General features: G+C 36.8%; 1 long non-coding RNA gene across 1 annotated transcript in view; it reads left to right on the top strand.

Annotated features, from left to right (window-relative positions):
• LOC134810361 (uncharacterized) overlaps positions 1 to 14288 on the top strand; it is a 21320-nt gene extending 7032 nt beyond the window's left edge. The window contains exons 2-3 of the long non-coding RNA XR_010158154.1: positions 12093 to 12260; positions 14099 to 14288. This is a non-coding gene — a long non-coding RNA (uncharacterized LOC134810361). The remainder of the gene's footprint in view (positions 1 to 12092; positions 12261 to 14098) is intronic.

Here is a 14288-nt window from a genome sequence, read left to right as displayed (position 1 = left end):
TTGCATGGTTCTGAGAGTTCTTCTTGGTATTGATTTCTATTCCTATTCTACTGTGGTGCAAGAGGATACTTGATATGATTTCAATTTTTTTTTAATTTCTTGAGATTTGCTTTATGACTGAGCATGTGGTCAATTTTATAATATGTTCCATGTCTAGATGAGAAGAATGTATACTCTGTGGTTGTTGGGTGGAGTATTTTGTAGATATCAAATATTGACTTTAAGTCCAGAATTTCTTCATTAGTTTTCTGCCTCCATGATCTATCTAATGCTGCAATGGGGTGTTCAAGTCCCTCCACTATTATTGTGTGGAGGGACTTCAAAAAAGGCTATCTAAGTCTTTTTTTGGATCTAGTAGTAATTGCTTTATACATCTGAGTGCTCTAATGATGGTTGTGTATATATTTAAAATTTTTTATTGCATTAAATCCTTCATCATTATGTATTTTCCTTTTGTCCTTTTATACTGTTTCTGGTTTAAAGTTTGTTTTATCTGATATAAGAATAGGGATCCTGGCCGGGTGCGGTGGCTCACGCCTGTAATCCTAGCACTTTGGGAGACTGAGGCAGGCAGATCACAAGGTCAGGAGTTTAAGACTAGCCTGGCCAGCATGGTGAAACCCTGTCTCTACTAAAAATACAAAAAATTAGCCGGGCATGGTGATGCACGCCTGTAGTCCCAGCTACTCGGGAGGCTAAGGCAGGAGAACTGCTTGAACCCCGGAGGCGGAGGTTGCAGTGAGCCGAGATGGTGCCACTGCACTCCAGCCTGGGCAACAGAGTGAGACTCTGTCTCAAAAAAAAATAAATAAATAAAAAATAAAGAAAAGGGATCCTGCTTTTTTTTTTTTTTTGGTTTTCATTTGTGTGCTAGTTTCTTCATCCCTTTACCTTGAGCCTGTGAGTGTCATTCCATGTGAGATGGGTCTTGTGAAGACAGCAGAAGTTTGGATCTTGTTTTTCTTTTTTTGAGATGGAGTCTTGCTGTGTTGCCCAGGCTGGAGTGCAGTGGTGCGATCTCGGCTCACTGCAACCTCCGCCTCCCCCTGGGTTCAAGCAGTTCTCCTGCCTCAGACTCCCAAATAGCTGGGACTACAGGCACCCGCCATCACACTTGGCTAATTTGTTTGCATTTTTAGTAGAGATGGGGTTTCACTATATTGGCCGGGCTGGTCTCCAACTCCTGACCTCATGATCCGCCCAACTCCGCCTCCCAAAGTGCTGGGATAATAGGTGTGAACCACCGCGCCTGACCTGGATATTGTTTTCTAAATACAATTTGCTAGTCTGTGTCTTTTAAGTGGAGCGTTTTGAGTGTTTACATTGAAGGTTAGTACTTTTATGTGAGGTTATGGTGTTGTTAGCTGTTGCTTTGTAATCTCCATTGTGTGGTTGCTTTGTTGCATCTGTGGGCGTTGTACTTATATATGTTTTGGTGGTAGCAGATATTGTTCCTTCATTTCTGTGTTTAGAACTCTTAGCATCTCTTATATGGCTGGTCTGGTAGTAACAGATTCCGCTAGTGATCGCTTACCTGGGAAAGACTTTATTTTTGCTTCATTTATGAAGCTTAGTTTGGTGGAATATGAAATTTTTAGTTGGACTTTATTTTCTTTAAGATTGCTACAAACAGGCCCACAATCTCTTCTGACTTGTACAATTTCTGTTGTGAAGTCTGCTGTTAGACTGATGGACATCCCTTTATAGGTGATATGGCTCTTTTCTTTAGCTGCCTTTAAGTTTGTTTCTTTCATGTTCACTTTGGAAAATCTGATGACTATATGCTTTCAGGTTTGTCATCTTGTGTAATATCTCACAGGAGTTCTCTGAATTTTTTGTGTATTATTGAATTCTCTAGCAAGCTTGGGGAAATTTCATAGACTATATCCTTAAATATGTTTTCCAAGTTGCTTACATTGTCTTCTCTCTCATGAATGCCAGTGAATCACAAGATTGATTGTTTTACATAATTCCGTATTTCTTAAAGGCTTTGTTGATTTTTTAAAATATTTTTTCTTTATTTTTGTCTGACTGGGTTGACTTGAAGGAATGGTCTTTGAACTGAGTAATTCTTTTTTCTGCATGGTCTGGTCTGTTGTTAAGGCTTCCAACTGTAATTTGAAATTTCTGTCATAAATTTTTCAATTCCAGAAATTCTGCTTAGTTCTTTCTTAATAAACGTATGTCATCTTTCAAAACTTGGATCATTTTTCTAGGTTATTTTTGTTGGATTTAATTTTTCTCTTGAATCTGGTTGAGTTTTTTGGCCATCCATATTCTGAATTCTATGTCTGTCATTTCTGACATTTCCTTTTTTAGGATCCATTGCTTGGGAGCTAGTGGGGTTCTTTGGAGGTGATAAAATGCTCTGGCTTTTTTATGTCCAGAGTTCTTGCACTAGTTTTTTCTCATCTGAAATAGCTGATTCTTCTCTCTTTTTTAATTTGCTATCATTTGGATGGATTTTCTTTATTTTTAAATCTTTGTCCCCTTAGGGATACAACAATGGTGTATATGATGTCTGATCAATTGGCTTGATTTCTAGATGCTTTTAGGGTGCCAAGGCTCTGTATAGGTTCCTTGTTTGCAGTTAGGTTCATGCAGTGGCTTTCTAAGATGTTGCTTGTTGTAGCAATGTAATTTTGTTTCGTGATACAATTCAGGCTGCCTTCCAGTTGGTAGCACTTAACAGTGAGAGCCAGCAGATAGGCTCTTACTCACCGTAAGATAGGCTCTTACTCACCGTATTTGCCCGTTTTTACTTTAGTGCATCTGAAGCAGTGTTCTGGTGAGGAGTGGTGGAAGACAAGACATGACTCTCTCTCCAAATCCATTCCTTGGCCTTGGTGGTGTCCCTTTCAGCTACTGGCACTTACACTCATGTTTCCTTTGTCCTAAAGGGGGCTTTGGCAAGCTGTGCTTTCTGTATTCCCTTAGGGGCAGTCAGCACCAAAGGGTAGTCACCAGGCAATCCATTACTACCTGGACCCACCAGTTCTCTGTGCTTGCCGAAGTCAGAGGGAACTATGGGGTTTTTCTGTGTGTGATCTGGTGATGCAGTTGTCAGAGGCTTTCAAACCAGAGTGACTCCATCTTGAATAGCGGCTGGGTAAAATAAGGCTGAGACCTACTGGGCTGTATTCCTAGGAGGCTAGACATTCTTAGTCACAGGATGAGATGGGAAGTCAGTACAAGGTACAGGTCACAAAGACTTTGCTGATAAAACAGGATGTGGTATAGCAACCGGTCAAAACCCACCAAAACCAAGATGGCGATGCAAGTGATCTCTGGTTGTCCTCATCGCTCCTTATACGCTATCATAATGCATTATGCTAAAAGACACTATCACCAGCACCGTAACAGTTTACAAATGCCAAGACAATGTCTGGAAGTTACCTTATATAGTCTAAAGAGAGGAGGAGCTCTCAGTTCTGGAAAATCTCTGCTCTTTTCCCAGAAAACTCATGAATAATCCACCCCTTGTTTAGCATATAATCGAGAAATAACTAGAAGTATATTCAGTCGAGCAGCCCATGCCACTGCTCTGCCTATGAAGTACCCATTCTTTTATTCTCTTATTTTCTTAATTAACTATCTTTCACTTTGCTTTATGGACTCACACTGAATTCTTTCTTGTGAAAGTTTCAAGAACCTTCTCTTGGCGTCTGGCTTGGGACTGCTTTCCAGTAACAAAGTGGCTCAAGCATGGGGGATCCCCAGAAAGGGCAGTGGTATCACGGGTGTGGAACTTCTATGGCACCTGCAGTCTGTAGTTTTTCAGCCCGGTAGATGGCTGTTAAATATGCTCTTTTCTGTTTATCCCATTTTTTAAAAAAATTTATTTTCATAGGCTTTTGGGGCACAGGTGGTAATTGGTTAAGTTCTTTAGTGGTGATTTGTGAGATTTTGGAGCACTACCACCCAAGCAGTATACACTGGACCCAATTTGTAGACTTTTATCCCTCACCCCCTTCCCACCCTTTCCCCTGAGTCCCCAGAGTCTATTTTATCCTTCTTATGCCTTTGCATCATCAGAACTTAGCTCCCACTTATGAGTGAGATCATATGTTTGGTTTTCTGTTCCTGAGTTACATCACTTAGAATAATAGTCTCCAATTACGTCCAGGTTGCTGCGAATGCCATTAATTCATTCCTTTTTATGGCTGAGTAGTATTCCATTGTGTGTGTTTCTTTATCCACTTGTTGATTGATGGGCATTTGGGCTGGTTCCACATTTTGCAATTGCAAATTGTGCTGCTATAAACGTGAGTGTGCAAGTATCTTTTTTGTATGACTTCTTTTCCTCTGAGTAGATACCCAGTAGTGGGATTGCTGGATCAAATGGTATTTCTACTTTTAGTTATTTAAGGAATCTCCACATTGTTTTCCATGGTGGTTATACTAGTTTACATTCCCACCAGCAGTGTAGAAGTGTTCATTTTTTCAATACATCCATGCCAACATCTATTATTTTTTGATTTTTTGATTATGGCCATTCTTGTGGGAGTAAGATGGTATCTCATTGTGGTTTTCATTTGCATTTCCCTGATAATTAGTGATATTGAGGATTTTTTCATATGATTGTTGGCCATTTGTATATGGAGTCAAAGGAGATCATTTTGGGGCTTTAAGATTTGACTGCCCTACTGGATTTTGAACCTGTGTGGGGCCTATAGCCCCTTTGTTTTGGCCAATGTCTCCCACTTGGAATGGCTATATTTACCCAATTCCTATACCTCCACTATATGTAGGAAGTAACTAACTTCCTTTTGATTTTACAGGCTCATAGGTGGAAAGGACTTGCCTTGTCTCAGATGAGACTTTGGATTATAGACTTTTAAGTTAATGTTGAAATGAGTTAAGACTTTGGAGGACTGTTAGGAAGGCATGATTGGGTTTGAAATGTGAGGGCATGAGATTTGGGAGGGGCCAGGGGCAGAATGATATGGTTTGGCTGTGTTCCCACCCAAACCTCATATTGAATTGTAACTCCCACAATTCCTACATGTTGAGGGAGGAAACTGGTTGGGGGTAATTGAATCATGGGGGCGGGACTTTCCCATGCTGTTCTCATGATAGTAAATATGTCTAACGAGATCTCTTTGCCTGCTGCCATCCATGTAAGACATGATTTGCTCCTCCTTGACTTCCACCATGATTGTGAGGCTTCCCCAGCCACGTGAAACTGTTTAAGTCCATTAAACCTCTTTCTTTTGTAAATCTCCCCTTCTTGGGTATGTCTTTACCAGCATCATGAGAATAGACTAATACACCTGGTCTTGATGAATCTTCCTATTTATTTTGATCCTCTAAATTCTCTCACTAATGTTTTACATTTTGTTGTGTAAAGATTTTGCATTTCTTTTGTTAAGTTTATTCTTAAATGTTTTATTTTTTGGTGCTAAGAGCAAATTGCATTTTGTCTTAATTTGTTTTTATCATTATATAGAAATATAATATTCTTGTACCTCATGATCTTACTAAGAATTATTTCTAGAATTGTTTTTGTAAACATCTTGAGAATACAATATTAAGTTTTTGAGAATAAAGAGAGTTTTATTCCTTCCTTTCTAAACTGGCTGCCTTTATTTTCTATTTATTTTATTTATTGCACTGGGTAAAACCTAATGTTAAATAAAAATGATAGGAATGATCCTTACCTTGTTCCCTACTTTGAGAGGAAAGCATTTAGTCTTTCTCTATTATGTGTGATGTTATCTGTAGGTTTCTTGTAGATCTTCTTTATCAGGTTTACAAAGTACCTTTCTATCTTAATTTGCTGAGAATTTTATATCAAAATTGAGTTTTGATTTGGTCAAGTAACTTTTCTTTGCCTAATATGATGCTATTATATTTTCTTCATTGTATTGTGTATTTCATAAAAGTAATTTTTGGATGTTTAGACCAACTTTGTATTCATGTGATTCATTGCACTTAATCATCCTGAATAATCCTTTAAATAGCTAGATTCCATTTGCTAATATTTTGTTAGCTATTTCATGAGGTATATTAGTGACATAGTTTGGCTGTGTCCCCATCCAAATCTCATCTTGAATTGTAGCTCCCATAATTCCCTTGTGTTGTGGGAGGGACCCAGGGAGAGATAATTGAATCGTGGGGGCAGTTTTCCCCAAACTGTTCTTGTGCTAGCAAATAAATCTCAAGAGATCTGTTGGTTTTATAAGGGGAAACCCCATTTGCTTGGCTCTCATTCTCTTCTCTTGTCTGCTGCCATGTGAGACGTGCCTTTCACCTTCCATCATGATTATGAGGCCTCGCCAGCCACGTGGAACTGTGAGTCCATTAAACCTATTTTTCTTTATAAATTACCCAGTCTCAGTAATGTCTTTATCAGCAGTGTGACAATGGACTAACACAGTAAATTGGTGCTGGTAGAGTGAGGTGCTGCTGTATAGATATGTGCTCCCACACATTTCCAAGGCCCACCTAGAATCACTTTCTCTAGCAAGAGTTGGGGTCTATGGGCACTAGCCAAAGGCACTAGCTCAAGACTCATCCTTCCAAACTGTGCCCTTAGCTAGTTCTGATCTACTGCTCTGCTGCCACTGAGTCACCTTGGTGATTTAAATAATTTTATAAGATGTTTTAGTTTTGGCTCCCCCAGGAAGTAGTCTAAGATTTACATGAAGATCAAGTACTCTTAGGAACAGTCTGTGAGGAAATCAAAGAAGCATGATTGGGCAGAGTGAAAAGTTGAACTACAATGTAGTTGCAACAGAGACAACAGGTAAATTTGAATAGGGAGCTAAGGAGCTGGGATGCCCTTCAGAATTGTTCTAAATTGAGAACGTTTTGTTGCCACAGATGTGAATGCATGACAGCATTTATGCAGTTGTAGCTGAGGGAGGTACAGTCTGCATATCAAAATATTCTTTTATTTCTTTTCTTGAATTTATATATATATATATTTTTAAATAATGGCAAAAAGAAGATGAAGGATTATACTTCTTCACTGTAAGTTAATTGTGTAGGGTAAGTGGAATAGGTGAAATGTGAAAGATAAGGGATTTATAGACAAAATCTCTTGAAAAACTTCCTTCCCTGGTAAGTGACCAATTTGGAACATGTTGATCAATTTTTCTAAGTTATTTATGTTAAGGAAGTATTATTATCCTAATTTTACAGATGAGGAAATTGAGAATCAGGGGTTCAAGAATTTTTTTCAAGCTTCCACAGTTAAAGAGCCTATTATTCCAATTCTCACCATTTTTTCACAAGTCCGATCAACTGTATTATATATCTTCATACTAAGCAATGTGTCAAATTTCAGTGATGAACTAAAATATTAAGATTTAAATATTAAATCTTCACTATCTTTTTTTCTCTTGTGCTCAAGCTCCCTGGGGCTGGCTCAAAGTGTAGAGGTTCATTATCAGTTGAGTGTCAATGTCAGAAAGAGAGAACCCCAACCCTCCTATAGAAAAAGTACACATGCACAGAGATACTTCCTATCTCAAATAGAATCCCATAAAATTAGCTGATAGTAGCAAGGAAAGGAACAACACATTAAATGCATACCTTTGAAGATCTGCCTAACTCTCTCCTTTGACATTATTTTCATGGCTTTACCTTTTAAAAGGAAAATAATTATCTTGTAAACAACTTTAGTAACAGATCCTAGCTTCTTACAAGGAACTTTAGAGATTAATCCATCTGACATCTTAAAAAAAAAATTTAAACATCAGAAAATGTATCCCAAATAATATCAAGAGTGATCAAGAAGGTTTCCAAAAAACTTTATCCCAAAAGTATAGGTGAAACATGTTCTAGATCTGTATTTTCAAAACAGCCTAAGTTCCATCATATAAACAAAACCACTATATATGGAGTATAATTCAATTTAATTTCATGATTCTACCACATTTAGATATGTTTCGACTGGATGTGACCAAAATCAATAACCTATTTTTCAATGTCTTGGGCATGTAGCAACAGCCCACATTCCAGTGATTTCCAGGTCCTTTTGTCATACAGATAGTTCGTTTAACCATGTTTGGGGCCAGCAATAACATGGCTTCATTTTATTCATCCATTGAGCACTATCATTTCAGCAATGAAGCCTCCCTTGCCTGAAACCCCATGTGGTTCAATTTACAGGCCTTTCTGCCTAATGGTCTTGGAGATGGAGGTCAGGGAACCTGAAAGCCTTCTTGATCTGCTGAGGACTATGGTGAGATGAGTGAGGCATTGGTCTCAGGTGCAAACTTTAAGGAGGCACTAAAACTCACTAATCAAAAGAAATAATATTTTAACGCAATATTTATAAAAATCAAAATTAATGTAAAATCTGTGATGTACAAAATGAACATCAAAATGTTAAATAACACAAATTTTTCCTTTGCTTCAGGCTCCAATATGGCTCTGCACTGCACTGTTATTTAAATATGTGATTTAATAACCCTACCCACCTTTGCAATAATCTTGAACCTTGAATTTTCACTGGCATTTTTCCACCTTTTAATACTGGAGGGGATTAGGTGCATTCCCAACCCAACTCACTTCCTTTCTTCCACACTGCAGATGCAGTGGCTTGAACTCCACATTCTGACCACACACACACACACACACACACACACTCACACACACATTTTTATCCCAGATTTCTACCCTTAGAGAGTCCCAAGGCCACTTCTTTGCTTCAGTATTGAAAGATCTTCTAAGCAAAATTGTGTTTGAAGTAGAAAAGCCAGTTATCTTAATGTTTAGATGAATTCATTCAGGATCATTTTAATCCAATATATTTAAGAAGTCTAGATGTTTTTATTCTAGGGACATATTTAGCATAAGCATTCACACTAAGACCACTACCTGGGCTAGGTCACCTGCACACACAATTCATCTTGCCACCTGCACATGCAATTCATCTTTCCAATAAAAGTGTAGAAAATTTTTTTTAATCTTTTTTGTACAGTTTTAGCCGCAATAGTCTTGTGTCTTGAAAAACCTAAGTTTTGTTGGGATTTTATTTTTCTTTTCTTTTTGTTTTTTTCTCTTTAAATATTAATGCCATTTGGGAAGCATCTAATCAAAATAAACCATTTCTGAGTCCTTGAGCTCAGTATTCTATCTTTTAAATCTGGGGCAAATTACAGGAATATAAGATTATGACTGTCTTTTTACCTTTTGAGTTAAGACCAACTAACATATCTGAGTTACCATATCTTTGGCAGTTTCAATGTCCTCTATATAACCTGTCCTCAACATTCTAACCTCATAACTTATTAATATCATTAAATAACTATTATTTTTGCCCCACTTCAGCCATCTCCTACCTCAAAGAACCACTCTTGAATTGTCATTATCTGAAAGAACTTCTCAGAAACCTAAGTCTCTTATGCTTCTCTCCAATCTCAATCTCCCAGAATTCAAATTTTCTCTTTTCCTTATTTTCCATTAGGAATAATCTTTGATTTTAAAGAGATATGTAGCTTCCATTTCTCCCCACATAAATGCTTCCTTTGACTTATTTTTTCATCCAGCTTAAATCCCAAGATACAACAGTTTAAATATGTTCCCATGCATCTTCAACTTGATTTCATTTATTCATCCAATAAATTACTACATGAATAATTATTTCAGATTTCAATGATTATTTCATCCAATAATTATTTAGTATAGATTATCTACAAAGCAGTAAATATAAAGTCAAATAAAACACAGCTCCTGCCCTCCAACTGGTCATTTCAAGCACTTCTTTTGAGAAGACTCATTGGGCCATCCCAATCCCAGGTTAACTTAGATGTCCCTCCTTTGTGACCCTGGAGCATCCTGTAAGTTTTCATTCAATACTGTATTTATGTGCCCGGAAATATGAGAATACCTCAAGAAGACAGACTACATCTCTTGTCTCTTATCATCCCACTGGCTAGCATGTGCGCAAAAGGTTTGGCTGAAAACAATTTGACTAAATGCAATTTGACCAAATGCATAAAGCAATCTGGCTAATAGGTACATTTTAGGCAGAATGGTATTGTAAATAAATATTTGTTACTGGTTTTAAAATCTGTAAAATACTGGTATAATGGGGATAGAGTGTGTGTATGGCAATTTCCCAAAGCTTCGTGTATCTTTAAGTATTTTTATGCATATTTATATTTCTAAATTGGCAGAGGGACGCTCCTTTTGTCACATTTTCGTTTATCCCAACCTATATATCTGACAAATTGTCTATTTTAAAAATTACAGCGGCCAGGTGTGGTGGCTTATGCCTGTAATCCCTAGCACTTTGGGAGGCTGGGGCATGTGGATTGCTTGAGCTCAGGAGTTCAAGACCACCCTGAGCAACATGGCGAAACCTCACCTCTACAAAAATACAAACAACAATAATAATAATAATAATTAGCCAGGTGTGGTGGCGCATGCCTGTAGTCCCAGCTAATTTGGGGGCAAAGGTGGGAGGATGGCTTGAGCACAGGAGGTCAAGGCTGCAGTGAGCTGAGATCACGCTACTGCATTCCAGCCTGGGTGACAAAATGAGACCCTATCTCAAAAAAATAAAATAAAAGTTACAGTACGTTACAAAACAGTAGTACAAAAGGACTTATTCATGTATACACTCAACAAGTATTTACAGACTGCCTGCTCTCTGCTAGGCATTATTCTCATAGTAACAATAAACTGGGGAACAGACAGACAAGGTCCATCATCATGTGTACATTCTGGTGGATCCCACTTTTGAACAGAAATGACTAGAAAAGCCTCTGACTAGAAACTTATGCAACCAGATACCAATATCATACATCTTTAAGTTGAAGGATTTATCAGTTTTCTAATGTACTTTTCCATTTTGATTTTCCTACATAAATGGGCACTGTCAAACAATAAGAAATAGGAAATAAATAGGAAACTGGCCATACTCAAACAACAAAAATGCTATTAAAAATCTGAGATTTAGGATTGTTGAAAGGTTTCTCTTTTAAATAAACCCAAATCAATTTTCAGTTCCATCCTTCTACTCAAAGGTGTATTTGAAGAACTGATATATTATCTTATAATAATAAAAGCAGGAATATCAGTGATCTGGCAATTTTATTGGTGTTTTTAAGGTATAGTTATAATAAGAAAAATTTTAATTTATAAATGACTTATTGATAAAATAGCAGGTGAATAATTTTTCAATAATATATGTGCTAGGAAGGGGTTAGTTTCCATAGAATATAAGCTTGATATATAATTGACATGACCTTTGCTCCCATCCGACTTCCTTGGACTTCCACAATATGGCTCCAACATGACTTTCTAGTCCTATTTTCTGGTAGGCACCTAACAACTATTGTTCTCCAGGAAATCTGACTGAAAGAATTATAAATATAATTTAAATATATGTATATTATATATATATAATATAAACAAATAAAACTAATTTGTCAAAAGCAATTTGGAAATTGGCTTAAAGCTACTGAGAGAACGGTGGCAAATATGACTTTGATTGAAATGCCAAGTTCATCAAAACTGTAATTTCCCAATCACTAATTTTGTTGTTGTGAAGTTTTATTTTAGTATTGGTATAAGAGTGCATCATGAGGTAGCTTTGCAACCCTTAGTCTTTGGCAAATATTTTATTTTTACCTGTTTTTTTAAAAAAATTTAAACTTAAAACGCCTTTTATGTTTCCAATTTATTTGCAGCCAATAATCCCATGATGCATTGTTCATTATGTAAAAATTGAAAACAATCTAAATATTCAACAGTAAAGGATTTTCAGAGCTAAATACCCTTCATCTTTGTGCAGGGAGATGAAGAAGTCAAGAAAACTAATGGAGACTATTCTTTAAAGGAGAACAGCTGCAAAGGCAGAGATAGGCAATAGCTATAAGAGGAAGGTCTAGGAAGTATTTTTTATGATAAGTAAATATGTAGTAGAAATAGCCAAAAGGTGGAAGAACAAAACTAAATATAACAATTATTTAAAAATTCATCATGTTAATTATGTAAGGAAATTAAAAAGCTTTGGTGGACTGAGTAGAACCTCTTCTCTCTCTCTCTTTTTTACTTCAATTACTTAAAAACATCACCACTAGTCTCTCTTTTTCTCACTTGCTATCTCTCCCCTCCCCTCACCTCCTTTGCAGCAACCCACTGCTATCTTTCTCCTCACTTGGTTCAGTATTCCTGGAATATTTAGCTGCATGACAGGATGAAGATCCACAACTAAATACCATTTAGCATTGATGGTTCAGTACCGCGGACAGCAGCACTCATGTTCGGAATGGGCCTTACTGAAATCGCAGAGTGACTTTGTAAGTTTGGTATATCACAGAATAAATTTGTTGGCGTGGCTACAAATGGATAAGGTGCTGGCCAGAATATTAAAATTCATGGCTGAATTAATTTTTTTTTCTTCCCTTCATGGAGGGGAGGAAAAAAAAATTATCATCACAAAGAAAGGCTGGCACATAGTAGCACTCAAATACCTTAATTGAATGAACTTTTCACCTTAATGATAAAGAGTGGCTCAATATGTAGGCGTATTTGATGGCTCTTTTAAAGTGATCATTCCAAATCAATAACTGCAAAGGAAATTTGTGTATTTTTTTACTGTGCTGTCCATGGTGTCAATGAAAATAAGGTTGTCAAAAGTTGAACTAAAAAATGAGGACTGAGTTGAGATTCAGTCACTAACACAGGATAATGCAAATTAGTTTTAGATGTAAAATTAAAAACATCATTGGCTATTTTTATGACAAAATTTTAAAAGTCCTTTCATGGCTTTGTCCAACAATTTAAATGACCCCATCATCCATCCTCTGACACAAGTAACTTAAGTGAAAGGTTACCTGAAACTTCACCAATGGAGGCCTGAAAATTTAACAATATACTTTTCTGGCAGCATTCTTTCATCTTTGTCACCCTGATACAGTTCCTAAACAGAAAACAAACTAATGCTACTCAAATTTACATGTTTACATAAACTCACATTTCATGTGTCATCTGTTCTGAAGAGTCTTTTTCTAAAATTAGTTCCTACAGTTCTTGAAGTGTGTGACTCTCATTTTGACACACAATCATACAATGGCTCCAACTTTTGCTGCCTGACTCGTATGTCCTCTGAAAGACAAACATTAAGAGCTATGTGAAGTAGTTCACTTACTTTTCTGTTACACTTCATTACACCTAAAAGGGCTGCCACACAAATACTGAACACTTACAAATCATCTTCTTTCTGGAATACAAGAGTGCATCTCTTTGCTTCTTGGCACATGTATCTCTGGAGTATGACAGTACGATCAGTGAACTTGTCCTTTAAATTGATGAGATGTTATCATCACTCTTAGTTTTACCCCAACTGGGAAATGTTCACATAACCATTTAGACGTGTTGCCTTAGATCAGCATTTATCCAACTTTTTCCCTAAGGCATCCACCTCTGCTGGCAAAAGTGCATGAAGTAAAGCAGGATCAAGGAACATTATTCCAAGTTGTAGATGGCAAATACAACATTTCTTTGAACTCTCATGCTTTACTTTAAAATACATTAGAATTAATTTTGCACTCTATTCTATAATTCATTCATTCAACAAATATTAGGGACCTACTGCATGCCAGGCATTATTACAGGGATACAGTAATGAATAAACATATCTGTGTTTGTTTTTAACCTAGTGACATTTTAATACAACTGGCACGAGTAGAAAAACAAAAACTTTACCAAATCAAAGAGCAAAACCGATAATCCAAGATGGAACAATTATTGCTTCAAATACCACTCGTCATGCTATTGCAACCTGAGAGTATATTTGCACCCATTTGAGCAGCATAGTCTTGGGCTAATTCCCAGAATACAAAGCCAACAGTAAATATTTACTCTAGATGAAAATATTTGAGAATGTTATTAGAACTAACTAGGTTATTAGAAGACAACTAGGTTGTCTTCATTTTACCATTAGATTCTGCCTTTAGGTTCTGAAATGGCAAAGGTGGACATCCACTTTAATACCTGGAGAAATATATAAAATTTATTCTTAAAAATCACATGAAGTGGATGGGAGGTTGTCATTCTTGACACTTCTAAGTTGTCTTGATTTCAGCACCACATTGCTAACAATTGCTTTTTATTTTTTTTAACCTTAATTGAGCAGCTTCTTCCAGGTTCTTATGTATCTGCTGATCAGCTTCAAAAAGATGGGAAAAGCAAAATCTCACATAGGGCAAACTTTTGGATTTCTCTCTGCAAAGAAATGCTGAACATTCCTGTTGTTATTCCATTCTATTGGTCTGGGATCAAGGCTGACGTGAAGATTCCTTGAAAAGTATTAAACTCCTCAATGG

Source organism: Pan troglodytes, chromosome 5 (assembly GCF_028858775.2).
Source record: "Pan troglodytes isolate AG18354 chromosome 5, NHGRI_mPanTro3-v2.0_pri, whole genome shotgun sequence".
Taxonomy (NCBI): domain Eukaryota; kingdom Metazoa; phylum Chordata; class Mammalia; order Primates; family Hominidae; genus Pan; species Pan troglodytes.
This window is presented reverse-complemented; position numbering and strand designations above follow the sequence as displayed.